Consider the following 14,630-nt stretch of genomic DNA (forward strand, 5'->3'; position numbering starts at 1 on the left):
GCGGCATACAAATCTAATAAATTATCATTATTATTATTATTATTATTATTATTAATTATTATTATTATTGTTACCTCTATTGCAGTAAAAAGACAGCAAAGAAGCTACTTCCAAAGTTTTAGTTCTCTCAGTTCCATGAGATGTCCATTGCTTGGGTTATACATAATTGTATTGTGTATGTAATGAAATCAAATCTGATTTTACCAGAAAATCATCAAAGTGCAGAAGAAATGCTATTGAGATAAATTCTTACAAAGAAAAGTGAGATCTGAGAGCTTGAAAGCACCTGTTGCCTGCAGGTATCAGAGAAATTAACCAAGTTTTACTTGATAGAAAAAAAACCTGCTGATATTGCAGATCGACTTTATTCCAGTACTTATTTAACTGTGTGATTGTGATACATGAAATAGTAGAGTGTTTGTAAACTTTGATAACAAAGGAGTCTATGTGACGACAGTTCTTCATTAGCAGATTGCACTTCATTGTAGATATAGTGGGCTGTTTCATTTAAATAATTTTGGGGGAATTGCTTCTTTCATGTTGCAGAAAATGTTTTTTGTTAATAATACCAGCTAAATTAGCATCTGTGTTATCTAATCCCATTTTTTTTGTTTGTCAAAGGCCTTATAGATATTGCCACACACCACGTGGAAGATATCCCAGCTGTTTTTTGTTACTGTTATTCAGTCAGCCTCTTCCAATTCTTCATGACACAATGAGTATCATTTTGCAAAGACAGTCTGTCAATAACAGCTTCTGTAAGTTCATGTTTGTGTCAACAGAGTCACTAGCCACTTTGTCTTTTTTCATTGCTGCATTCCATTGTCCTATTTTTATCAACAGCCGCATGAAAAAAATGCTACTGAGTTTTGTTTTTTCCAGACCAGGTTTGAAGCCATGATGTTCTTCTTATGCCTGGGCCTAAGTTGCGCTCGATCTTTCTCTGGAGATTAAGTGAAATATGCCGTATTTTGGGAGATGTGGCATCACATCACATGTCCAAAATATTCTAACTTTTGCTTTTTTATGGTTTTGATAATTTTCCCTGCCTTTCCTAGGCGGCTTATCACCTGATTTCTGATTTTGTCAACCCAGCTTATATGTAACAGCTGCCTGCAAATCCCACATTTCAAATGCTTTTTACATATAAAATAAATAAAAAAGAGTAGATATAGCCATGGTATATTTTCTATTTGTGAACTATTTATATACTCTATGTTCCATTATAAACGCTGTCTTCTACTCACTATACAAATTCCTAAAGTGGCAGATCAGGTACATTTATGTTTTTAAAGGCTAGCCACACTTTATTGTACTCTGTAGTTAAACGCTTTTGAAGACTCAATTAAGCAAAAACAACGGTTTTTTTTTTCTGAAACTGCCTTGCCTTTTCTATTATCCATCAGATACCAGCAACGTGATCTTGTTGCCTCTCATCTTCTGAATAAAATAAAGTCTTGAATAGGATAGAATAGAATTCTTTATTGGCCAAGTGTGATTGGACACACAAGGAATTTGTTATTGGTGAATCCACCAATATACACATGCCAGTTGTTAATAATAATAATAATAATAATAATAATAATAATAATAATAATAGTAATAATAATAGTAATAATAATAATAATTTAATAATAGTAAGTTCTTCTTCGACATCCCACTGAAGCCCTAGGTTGCAAAATCTTGAAATAAGTGTGAAAGGGTATGAAATAAGTGCAATGAGGACCCGGATTGTGGGAGCAATATGCTGGCTCTGTTTTTAAAAAGTGCTACTGCTAACATATTGTGAGCCGCCCTGAGTCTAAGGACAAGGGCGGCATTAAAATAAATAAATAAATAAACAAACAAACAAACAAACAAACAAACGAATGAATAAATAAAAAAACTTGGTAAGTGTGAACATTGTTTATGGCCGCTGTATTTTACATGCCCACTTAGAACTGCAGCCCCCACGTTCGTTGGCATCCCCTTGCAAGCGTTGTTATTTTTTTTTAGTAGCGCGGCAAGTATTTCGCCCACTCCAATTAGTTCTCTTGCCAGCAAGATTCGAGGGGCAAAGAAAGCAATTTCAGATTAAGCTCGGGAAACTCGGGCCTGCCAATCGCCAGCCGCGCGTCCCTTTGAGGAAGAAGCAACCAATTTCTCGGCCGGGGGGGGGGGAACGGTGGTCGGAAAGAAGAGCGCAAGTGGTTAAAGAGAATTAAAGTCGCCGAGCAAAGTCACTGAGAATGAAAGACTAGGAAAGGAGCGGGGATTGTGACTTTGACAACGGGGGGAAAGAAAGAGCGCCGGCCTTCCAAAGTCTGAAACTTGGAATGGTTTAGCCGCCCCTAGCAACCCTCGCGGGCGTCCTGGACCTTGGAGACCAAGCGGTTGGCCCTGCTTAGGGAAGGGAAGCCCTCAGGTTCGGTGGGTATCGGCGGGGCTGGTGGCGCTGGGAAGGCGGCGGTGGCGGGTGGGGCGCACGCGGGCGCGCGTGTGTGTGAGGGGGTGGCGTCGTTTGTGGCGGTGGGCCTCGGCTGTTGTGAGGGGCTCCGTCCGAAAGCCTTCCGAAATCTGTCACCCAGCCGGTCTATGGGGGTCACGGACCATTGGCCAATCTGGGTGGACGTTGTAGCGGGATGCCTTGAGGTGTGAGGGAATAGGGTGGGTCAGCCCCTCTGGAGGGCAGAGAGGGAAGCGGGACAGGCCGCTTTAAGGGTCTCTCGGGTTTGTGGTTTCTCTGCCTCGTGGAGCCCAGAGCTAACAGCAATACAAAAAAAACCCTCGACTTAACGGCAATCTGTTTAGTGACCGTTTATTTATTTTATTTATTTATTTTATTTATTTATTCAACTTTATGCCGCCCAATCCCGAAGGACTCGGGGCGGCTTGCAAAATAATAATACAAATACAAAAGATACAAAGCAATAAGAAGTCGAATATAATCTCAAAAACTAACCCCATGATAAAACCCATTTGTTATAAAAAGACGTAATCGCATGCATACACACCATTCATACAGTTTGGCCATGAAGGATGCACCATTTGTGGCCCCCAGGCCTGCCGGCAGAGCCAGAGGTCTTCGTGGCCTTGCGGAAGGCCAGTAGGGTGGGAGCTGTATGGATGTTGGGGGGTAGTTGGTTCCATAGAGCTGGGGCCGCCACAGAGAAGGCCCTCCCCCACGGTTCCACTGAATCGGGAGCATCGAGCCATCATTACAGTGGAACCCCGACATAAGAGCTGCTCTACTTAAGAGCAACTCGAGATAAGAGCTGGGAGGGGAGAGATATTTTTGTTCTACTTACAAGCCCAAATTCGAGATACAAGCGCCAAGGAGCTGTCTCCTGAAGCCAAACGCTAACTTCCGCGTTCAGCTTCAGGAGACAGCTGCGAAGCGGCGCGCGTGTTTTAAAAGGTTGCAGCCGGCCTGGGGGGCTCGGGGGGGTGCTTGCAGCTTTCTTTCTTGCTCTTTTTCTTTCTCTCTTTTACCTTCCCTTCCTCTATTTCTTCTTTTCTTTCTCCTTCCCACCTTCTTCCCTCCCTCCCTCCCTTCACTCATTCCTCTCTTACTCTCCCCTTTCATAAGTTTCCTTGCTTCCTTCCTCTGTTCCTGTCCCTTCCCCCTTTCTTTCTTTCTTTCTTGCTCTTTTTCTTTCTCTCTTTTACCTTCCCTTCCTCTATTTCTTCTTTTCTTTCTCCTTCCCACCTTCTTCCCTCCCTCCCTTCACTCTTTCCTCTCTTACTCTCCCCTTTCATAAGTTTCCTTGCTTCCTTCCTCTGTTCCTGTCCCTTCCCCCTTTCTTTCTTTCTTTCTTTCTTTCTTTCTTTCTTTCTTGCTCTTTTTCTTTCTCTCTTTTACCTTCCATTCCTCTATTTCTTCTTTTCTTTCTCCTTCCCACCTTCTTCCCTCCCTCCTTCACTCATTCCTCTCTTACTCTCCCCTTTCATAAGTTTCCTTGCTTCCTTCCTCTGTTCCTGTCCCTTCCCTCTTTCCTTCCTTCCTTCCCACCCTCCGTCCATTCATTCACCCATTCCTCTCTTGATCGCTTAAAGCCGGTCCCTGGTGCAAAAAGGGTTGGGGACCTCTGTCCTACAGGATTGGGTGGCAGAGAAGTTGAACATATGTAAATTTAAAAGTTTAAGAAAGTTTACAAGTTAAGTGAAAGAAACTTCATTATTCATTTATATGTACATGTACATTTCTTCATTAAAAACATGTCTTTCTGCATAATTTAGACTAACTTTGTGAGTTTTTTGAGGGCTGGAACCAATTAAAATTATTTACATTAATTCCTATGGGGAAAAGTCGTTCGAGATAAGAGCTGCTCGACTTAAGAGCCCAGGTCCGGAACGAATTAAACTCGTATCTCGAGGTACCACTGTATTCTTGTGCTCAGGGCCATTTCTGGAAACCGATGATTTCTTCGGGGGTTATGGTTTGTGTATGAGGGCTTATGATGATGTTGCATACTATGTTGATGTCAGGCTTGACATTTTCTTGTCCAGATAGGATTGCATTGTGAAGCTTTTGCTCCCGCTTGATGGTGTCTTTGACTATAATGGAGATGTTGGTGGTTGAAGGTCCTAGCAGTTGTTGTTGAGGTAGTATTTGAAGTGTTGTTGTTGAGTGATACTAGGTATATGGTTTGCATTTTTCTGTGCTTGGATTTTTTTATCCAAAGATGTAAAACGTGATTCTAGGTACACCAGTAGTTGTGATTCTAGACATGCCAGTAGTTGTGATTCTAATTTTGTTTCAGTGGTTTCTATGGTTGTTTGTTGGGTCTTTGTGGTTGCTTCTAAGGTATGTATGGCCCCTACCATGACTTTCATAAAAGAAGGCCTTAAAACCAATTCTTTCTTGCTATGTGTGGTAGGCCTCTTGTGGGAATATTTATGTCTAGATGATTTTATTGATATTTCTGAACATTTATTATAACTTTTTACTTGTTATTTTGTTTTGACTTGGCTTTAATGTTATATGTCACTTAGAGTTGTTATGGAGTCTGGTGGCCTTAGAAATTTGATAAATAAATTCATAAATCTAAAGACAAAAGGAAGATAGAAAGTGACCTCAGAACACAAAAACACTTGTTTGAAGTCTGGGAATAAGCTATTGCCCGAGAACAAAATAAAGTAGAAATTTCAAGATTGTAAATATAAGGCAGAAAATTGACGAGGGCAGACCTTCATAGCAACTGTTTTTCCCAGTCTATATTTTCATCCATTACACAAAACAAAGACAAACTAAAACTTATGTAATTAACTTCAGGAGTGCAAAACCAGATGTGAAAAACATTTTTTAATGGTATTGGGAACTTTTGTCATATAATCTGCCCTTACTCTCTTGCCCTTCGGCATTTAAAACAAGCAAACGGCATGAAGTTTAAAAATAAAACATTGGAGGGAAAATGAAAGATAGAGCAAAGGCTTTTTTTGAAGTTGCAAAAAAACATGCTCCTTTCAAATAACTTGCTTGTTTTCTTTCTCCAAGCCTTAAATAAATGTTAAAAAATAAAGATTTTTTTGAGTTTCTCCCCATACATGCATACATATTTCATTACTAATTTTCCTGTGAAAAGTGGTGTACGAAAAGGCAATGAAACAATCCTCAATAAAAACAAGAAATAACGATTAAAATTCATTTTAAAAAACAGCCTACAGGGTGGTATAGTTCTAGAGAAATTGTTTACCTTGTGGATGCTTATCTTAAGTAACACATTTTAAATTTTTGTTTAAGCAAACACAGCGTAGAAACAATTAGTATCTTCCCAAGGAGATAATTCCATAATTAGATACTACAATTGAACTGTCTTTTTTTTTTAGCCACCATAGTGTGAGAGAGACTGAGTACAGTGATCCCCCGGTTATTGCGTCCCCGACCATTGCGAACAGGGTAATTCGCGATTTTTCAACCCGGAAGTCAAAACACCATCTGCCCATGCGTGCCCTTTTTTCTATGGGCACGCATGCGTAGATGGTGCCCGGCAGATCAGCTGCTGGGCGGCTTCCCTGGGTCTTCCCCCTCTTGCTGGCGAGAGGGCGAGCAGCGGGCATCAGCAAGGAGTTTCCCCACCGCCCACGCAAACTCCTCGCTGCCGCCCGCCCTTCGCCCGCCCACACCGTTCATTCTCGCGGCCAGAGCGAGCGCGGACAAGCTGTTCGCTGGCGCTAGCTCTCGCCTGCCTGCCCGCTAGCGAGGAGCCGCCTGCCTGCCCGCTAGCGAGGAGCCGAAGATTGGGGGCGGCGCGACGTCGCCACCGGCATGGGGGGCTTACCAGCACCCCCCGGACCCCCAACCCGGGTTTGGGGGGCTGCTAGGAAGCCCCCCATGCCGGCGGGGACGTTTTAAAACACCCGCGCGACTTTCCAATGAGTCCCGAAGACAAACGCGTTGTCTTCGGGACTTATTGGAAAGTCGCGCGGGTGTTTTAAAACATCCCCGCCGACATGAGGGGCTCGCTAGCACACCCCCAAACCCGGGTTGGGGGTTCGGGGGTGTGCTAGCGAGCCTCCCATGTCGGCGGGGATGTTTTAAAACACCCGCGCGACTTTCCAATGAGTCCCGAAGACAAACGCGTTGTCTTCGGGACTCATTGGAAAGTGGCGCGGGTGTTTTAAAACATCCCCGCCGACATGAGGGGCTCGCTAGCACACCCCCAAACCCGGGTTGGGGGTTCGGGGGTGTGCTAGCGAGCCTCCCATGTCGGCGGGGATGTTTTAAAACACCCGCGCGACTTTCCAATGAGTCCCGAAGACAAACGCGTTGTCTTCGGGACTCATTGGAAAGTGGCGCGGGTGTTTTAAAACATCCCCGCCGACATGAGGGGCTCGCTAGCACACCCCCAAACCCGGGTTGGGGGTTTGGGGGTGTGCTAGCGAGCCTCCCATGTCGGCGGGGATGTTTTAAAACACCCGCGCGACTTTCCAATGAGTCCCGAAGACAAACGCGTTGTCTTCGGGACTCATTGGAAAGTGGCGCGGGTGTTTTAAAACATCCCCGCCGACATGAGGGGCTCGCTAGCACACCCCCAAACCCGGGTTGGGGGTTCGGGGGTGTGCTAGCGAGCCTCCCATGTCGGCGGGGATGTTTTAAAACACCCGCGCGACTTTCCAATGAGTCCCGAAGACAAACGCGTTGTCTTCGGGACTCATTGGAAAGTCGCGCGGGTGTTTTAAAACATCCCCGCCGACATGAGGGGCTCGCTAGCACACCCCCAAACCCGGGTTGGGGGTTCGGGGGTGTGCTAGCGAGCCTCCCATGTCGGCGGGGATATTTTAAAACACCCGCGCGACTTTCCAATGAGTCCCGAAGACAAACGCGTTGTCTTCGGGACTCATTGGAAAGTGGCGCGGGTGTTTTAAAACATCCCCGCCGACATGAGGGGCTCGCTAGCACACCCCCAAACCCGGGTTGGGGGTTCGGGGGTGTGCTAGCGAGCCTCCCATGTCGGCGGGGATGTTTTAAAACACCCGCGTGACTTTCCAATGAGTCCCGAAGACAAACGCGTTGTCTTCGGGACTCATTGGAAAGTCGCGCGGGTGTTTTAAAACATCCCCGCCGACATGAGGGGCTCGCTAGCACACCCCCAAACCCGGGTTGGGGGTTCGGGGGTGTGCTAGCGAGCCTCCCATGTCGGCGGGGATGTTTTAAAACACCCGCGCGACTTTCCAATGAGTCCCGAAGACAAACGCGTTGTCTTCGGGACTCATTGGAAAGTCGTGCGGGTGTTTTAAAACATCCCCGCCGACATGAGGGGCTCGCTAGCACACCCCCAAACCCCCAACCCGGGTTAGGGGGGTGCTAGCGAGCCCCCCATGTCGGCGGGGACGTTTTAAAACACCCGCGCCGCCCCCAATCTTCGGCTCCTCGCTAGCGCTGCGGAAGTAAAAACACCATCTGCACATGCGCAGATGGTGTTTTTACTTCCGCAGCGCTACTTCGCGAAAACCCGCTCGTTGCGGGGGGTCCTGGAACGGAACCCTCGCAAAGAGCGGGGGATCACTGTAGTTGTATCAGGATTAGAATCTAAATCCTGATTGGCTCTAAAACCAAGTCTAAATTTGGAAATCAGATGGAGGGGCTTCTTGAGCATTTGATTAATCTACTGCAGTGTTTTTCAACCAGTGTGCCGCGAAGCTCAGCAAGAGAGAGAAAGAGAGAGAGAAAGAAAGCAAGAGAGAGAGAGAGAGAGAGAAAGAAAACAAGAGAGAGAGAAAAAAAAAGAGAGAGAAAGAAAGGCAGGGAAGGAGGGAGAGATAGAAAGAGCAAAAAAGAGAGGAAGGAAGGGAGAAAGAAAGGGATGGAGAGAGGAAGGAAGGAAGAGAGAGAAAGAGGGAGAGAAATAGAGTGAAAGGGAGGAAGAGAGGGATAATTTTTTTGTCCAAACTTTTTTTAGCCCCCCCACTCCCCCCCGCTCAATGTGCCCCATGATTTTGTATATGTAAAAAATGTGCCGCAGCTCAAAAAAGGTTGAAAATCACTGATCTACTGTTCCACTAATATATTTGATCCTGATTTTGGTAATTTAAGGCACAATAAGCAATCAGAGATTTTTCCGGAAATGCACTGAACAAAAAAAATTGTATGGCTGCAATATTTAAATAAGTTGGCTACAAGATGGTTTAGTTTATCATGATTAAATTATGTATACAAAGAAATTGTGTTCTATTAACAGCACAAATTGATGTCTCTACAATCATTATTAAAATCTTCCATAGCCCAAACTTTGGTGTTTGATCCATAAAATCTACTGCTCCATGGAAGAAAGTGCACAGTCGGCATATACTAAAGGCATCTTTGATCCATCTTCCTGAGTCTAGAACAAAATAGAAGCAAGCTCCAAATGACTGCCATCAGTCACCACAAAAATTGGTATATTGAGATTATAATAAGACAGACAAGGTTGTTTAATGTACTCATTTTTTAGTGGTTGAACTGTAGAGTCAGCTGCTGCAGCTCAGTACCAAGTGGTTCCCTTTTTAATCAGCGAGTCTGCATAATGAAGAATAACTCATACAATAGTTACAGTAGCTAGAAAAGAACCAGCAGGTCTAGATTTTCAAGAGTTGAGTTTGCAGAATAGCTTCTGCCTTCTTTGAATCAGGTTTAATTTCCTCAGTTGCGATAACATGCCAGCAATCTCTTCAAAACCAAAATGATATTTGTTATATCATTTGAGAGTTTAAATAGAACTTGATCAAGCCTATAATATCTGTGGTGCTTTTTCAAATGGGGAAATTCTGGTGGCAATTTTATTTGCCAAAATGTCTGGTACATCTACATTATGTTAGCAAATCTGATGCACTTTGCATAGAATTGCAAAATGTTATCTCTTGGTACAGCCTTGTTTACTGCTCCTCCCAAGGTTAATGCAAAGCATCTATAATAATTATATTTATAATTAATTAATTAATTAATTAATTAATTAATTAATATAATTAATTATAAATATAATAATAAAATAACAACAAAAATAATGGGGTTTGCCAGCTCCTAGGAGAATGAGGCCCATGTTCATCAATGGCGCTAAATAAAAAATGCCTCTCCTATAAACAGTATAGTGAAATATAATTTACAAAAATCCATTCCAGATTATTCGCTACCCAGATCAGCAAGAACTTTGTGAAGTGTTGGAGTTCCTGGACAGCTACTGACATGGGCTACAAGGACACAGGACTGTTGACTCTGTAAACAGGGCCAACAACTGCAGAACTACGAGGAAAAGTTGTTTTACCCATTTCAAATATACAAAAAAGAAAATGAAATAGTAATCTGTTATTACAAATCAAATTACAAATTAATATAAAGAAGAGGATAAGAGGAAAAAATGTTACAGTTTGGGAAAAGCAACATCCAGAATCAGAAATAACAGAAGCTAGCAGATCAATGTCAATTTATAATACAGTTTAAAGTATTCATAGAAGCAGAACTGGAAGAACGGCAAAGATCTACCCCACAGGGAAAAGAAACCGGAAGCTTTACCAGAATAGCTCAGACAGTAGAAGTAAGCCAGGGGGAGTCTGCAATAGAGGCAGCATCATAGCTATTGAATTGTTTTAATTCCCAAAAAGACACCCTCTCCTCTGCCTTCTCCACAAAAAGAACAAAGCCTTCTAACTAAAAAATAACAACAGTAGGAATTGAAACAGAGAATAATTGAGCATCTAGAACAGCACAGAAACACCAGAATAAGGTTGCCTTCACTGAAGCTTGTTCCAAAGAAAGAACTAGTAGCAATTCCACTTAGACTTATATAAAGCTTCACAGTGCTTTATAGCCGTCTCTAAGCAATTTGCAGAGTCAGCATAATATTGCCCCCCAACACTGTGGGTCCTCATTTTACCAACTTCAGAAGGATGGAAGGCTGAGTCAACCTTGAGCCAGTGAGAATCGAACTGCCAAACTGCTGCCAAACTGCTGCCAGCAGCCATGCCCAAACTGTTGCCAGCAGTCAGTAAAAGTAGCCCGCAGTACTGCATTCCAAACACAGCGCAACCACGGCTCGTACAAGTATTAAAATATGTCAATATTATAATATGAAATATAACTACTAGCTCACTATAAGAAACAAATCAACTAATGTGTGGCACGGCTGCAGTTATAAGTAGATTTATCAAGCAAGAAAACAAGCCAAAATGGAAGATCAGATAGAAAAATAACATAAGCATACTAAGATCAGTTTCAAGCAACTAGAACAGATGAACCCCCCCCCCCAAAGAATTAAAAAACCAACAAATGCCCAAGCAAGAATAATCACAAAGGACAAGGAAAATCAAGGAAGCACTGGAAATAATAACAGCAAGTAACAGCTATAATCAAGAAGATCAGCAGATACAAAGCTCAAATGGTACAATATAGGTAGAATCTTCAATTTCAGTCAAATGATAAATGTTCTTACCAGTCCATCAGTGGAGAGACTGTAACATTTGACAAAGTGCAGTTTTAGGACCAGCTATGGGGCAAGCCAAAGAAATGCAACAAAAATGCAGCTTAGATAAAGGAGGTGGATAAGAATAATAATAAAAAAGCTGAAATGAAAGAACTTGTAATAACAGCAGAAATGGTGGAGAAAGGGACAAAGAAGATCAGGAATGAGTCAGCATCGTGTAAAAATGAACTGCATGGTTTTTGGTTAAAACATCTGACTGGTCTATTTGTTTTATTTGTTTGTTTTGTCAAGCATGTACAAGGTAGTAGGTATTGGTATAAACATAGCAAGGTAGCTACAGATAAATTAGGCAATAAGACAGCAAGACAGGGATGGTAGGCACAGTGGTACACTTATGCATGCCCCTTACAGACCTCTTAGGAATGGGGTGAGATCAGGGATGGGCTATGGTGGCAATGAAGCGTGTAGCTTTGTTCCATTGTGGCCAAGCATGCACACGCTGTGCACGCACAACCGGTGTGATTCTGGTAAAAAAATACCAGGATTTTTGCCTTCGTTGCATGTGCAGAAGCAAACAAGCCAACAATTTTTGCTGCCAGAAGGACGTCCGCACGCGGGATTTGAGCTGATGCACATGCACAGCAGCCAAATCTCATTGCAACGCCTACAGTGACAGCTGGGGCCAGCAACAAAAGCAGCTTGCCCTATCTGGCCACATGGCCTGCTTTTTGCACTTTCACGTCACAGGAGAGAGATACATGCGGCGTGGTAGAGCCAGAGAGGCTGTGTGGCTGGAGCTTGGGGCCACCCGGCCTGCTCCTCACGCCATTGCCCATCTTCTCGGTGAGCAAGGTAAGGGCCGGGTGGGGTGGCAGAGTGGGCAATGGGCGGGCCACTCGCGGTGGAGCTGCTACTTGCGGCAGGATGGAGCTGCTGCAAGCAGTGCAGCGGGGTAAGCAGGGTGAATGGCAGCAAGCAGCAGGGTGAGTGGTGGGTGAGCAGGGTGAGCAGTGGCAAGCTGGGTGAGCAGCAGGGTGGGCAGAGGTGAGCAGCAAGGCGAGCAGCGGCAGTCACTTACCTTATTTTGCCCTATTTTCGGGTCTTTTTGCTGGAAATCTCGCATGCGTGCATCCACACATGGGATTTGGCTTCTGTGCACGTGCAGAAACTGAATACTTTTGGGGGCACGTGCACTTGCTCCCAGCTCATTCCGGTAGTGCTGGGAATGGTGGCCCGCCCCTTGGTGAGATTGACTTTTGATGGTCTAAGGTTAAAGTTTTTGGGGTTTGAGGAAGAACCCACAGAGTCAGGTAGTACATTCCAGGCATTTATTACTCTGTTGCAGAAGTCATATTTGCTGCAGTTGAGTTTGGAGCTGTTTACATTAAATTTGAATAGATTGTGTGCTCGTGTATTGTTGCGGTTGAAGCTGAAGAAATCATTGGCAGGTAGGACATTGTGGTAAATGATTTTATGAACTATTTGTTTATTTTATTTATTTAACTCAACATCTATGCCGCCCAATCCCAGAAGACTCAGGGCAGCTTACAATAATATAAAATTACAAATACAAAAAGAAGTAAAATATAAAGTCTAAAACTATGAAACCCCAATTAAAACCCATGGTTAAACTATCTGATCAGCATACATGCATACAGGGGTCGGCTACTGCCTGGACCGGGGGGACGATGACGACGCAGCAGTGTAGCAAAAATGGAGCTCTACCCCAGAGCACCCATGTTGCAGTGAAAGATGTTGAAAGAAAATGCAGGACGTCCTGCATAAGCCACGCCCACAGTGTGGTAGTAAAACTTTTGGTAGGCCTTCACTGCATGCATACCATTCATACAATTTGGCCGTGATAGATGTCAATTCATTGCCCCCAGGCCTGCCAGCAAGGCCAGGTCTTTGCGGTCTTGTGGAAGGCCAGTAAGGTGGGAGCAGTACGGACATCGGGGGGAGTTGATTCCACAGAGCTGGGACGGCAACAGAGAAGGCCCTCCCCCGTGGCCCCGCCAACCTGCATTGCATAGCCGACAGGATCTGGAGAAGGCCAACCATGTGAGATCTTATTGGTCTCTTAATTTAGAAGGTATCCTTCCTTCCTTCCTTCCGCCTTCCCCCCTTCCTCCCTCCCTCCCTCCCTCTCTCTCTCTCTCTTTCTTTCACTAAACAACTCCTTTGGATCTGGGAGGTATGCGGCATTTAGATCAGATTGAAGGCAATGAAGTTCTAGGTTTTCTAAGCCCAAAATTTCAAGTCTGGTGACACAAGGTATTCTGTTGCGAGCAGAGGAGTGGAGAACTCTTCTTGAGAAATATTTTTTAACTCTCGATTGTATTGATATCTGATATGCAGTGCAGGCTCCTGACAGGTGAGTTGTATTCAAGAATTGGTCTAGAAAATGTTTCATATGCTCTGGTTAGTAGATTAATATTGCCAGAGAAGAAGCTACACAGGATTGGATTAATAACTCTTATTGCCTTTTTGGCAACGTTCTTACAATGGGCTCTGGTACTTAACTCATTAGATATGAGTACTCCAAGGTCCTTGATAGAGTGAGGGTATCCATTTATTGCCAAACAGTTTTAGAACAGACCCCAAGGAGGGAAAATAAACATGTATGCTGTTCAATTTGTTGGTAGAATCAACATGTTTAATATCCAATTTGTATCTTTGTGTTCTATTTTTGTGATACCACTATTCAACATTTTGCTTAATTCAGCAATCATAGCTTCTACCATACTGTATAGTTGTATAGTTGAAGATCAGTATGAAAGGCACAGTATATCAAAGCACTTTAAGCATTGAATATTCAGTAAGGTATTCATGTCCTTTAAACAAGACGTTGTATACTAATTGACTCAGCTGATTCTGAGAATAATTAGTGGCATTCATAATAGGGTTCACATGATCTCCTTTGTAAAGATTATAATAAATAAAAGTAATTTTCAGTCAAGTTATTGAAGATCTAGATCTACTTGGATAAAATATACAAAATAATTAACTACAGTTCCAAATTCGTGAAGTAATTCAGGCATATGTGTTGTAGTAGCTGAGACTCATCATAGGCAAAATTTAAAATAAAATAAATGTTGGCAACAACTTAACTCTGCTTGCAAATTCAATAATATCATCAACCTACCACCGTAATTTTAGCTATTGTCTATCCACTGCAAGGTGAAGGCCTCTCACTTGTTTCCAATCTATACCAATTGGGCCCACAATACTTGATGCCTGTTGTTGATCCACCTTATTTCAGTTGTGGGCACTTTTTATCAAGTGGGATCCATTCTACGACTGCCTTGGTCCACCTGCCATCAGTTCTTGGTATGTGACTATCCCATTTCCATTTCAATTCTTTTACTCTTTTGATTATATCCTATATTTTCATTTGTTCTCTAATCCATGTGCAGGTCTTTCTATCTTGTCTTGTAATGCTAAGCACGGATCTTTCCATGGCTCTTCATGCCACTTGTAGCCTTTTTAAATTGATTGTGAGGTTAGTATCCATGTTTTGCCCGCATATGTAAGAGTAGAGTAGATATATAAGACGTAGGGGGAGGATATTCTTGATAATTGTGCTTAGTTTGCCAAATGCCTGCCAGCCACATGTAACTCATCAATCAATTTCTTTTATTGTATTGCCTTCCACTGAGATCTATTGGCCAGGGTATATGTAGTGGTTTACTACATCTAGTTCTTTTCCAGATATATATATATATACTTTGCTGTAAAGTTCTGTCTAGTCCCAGA

The 14,630-nt window shown here is 43.3% G+C and overlaps 1 protein-coding gene across 3 annotated transcripts in view; it reads left to right on the plus strand.

The window, feature by feature from the left end:
- Positions 1 to 2,343: 2,343 nt before the first annotated feature.
- DNAH1 (dynein axonemal heavy chain 1) overlaps positions 2,344 to 14,630 on the plus strand; it is a 254,640-nt gene continuing 242,353 nt past the window's right edge. For all 3 annotated transcript variants that reach the window (XM_070738680.1, XM_070738681.1, XM_070738682.1), the window contains exon 1: positions 2,344 to 2,409. The gene's annotated coding sequence lies outside the window, so the exon portion shown is untranslated. The remainder of the gene's footprint in view (positions 2,410 to 14,630) is intronic.

This window comes from Erythrolamprus reginae, chromosome 2, assembly GCF_031021105.1.
Source record: "Erythrolamprus reginae isolate rEryReg1 chromosome 2, rEryReg1.hap1, whole genome shotgun sequence".
NCBI classification, from domain to species: Eukaryota; Metazoa; Chordata; class Lepidosauria; order Squamata; family Dipsadidae; genus Erythrolamprus; species Erythrolamprus reginae.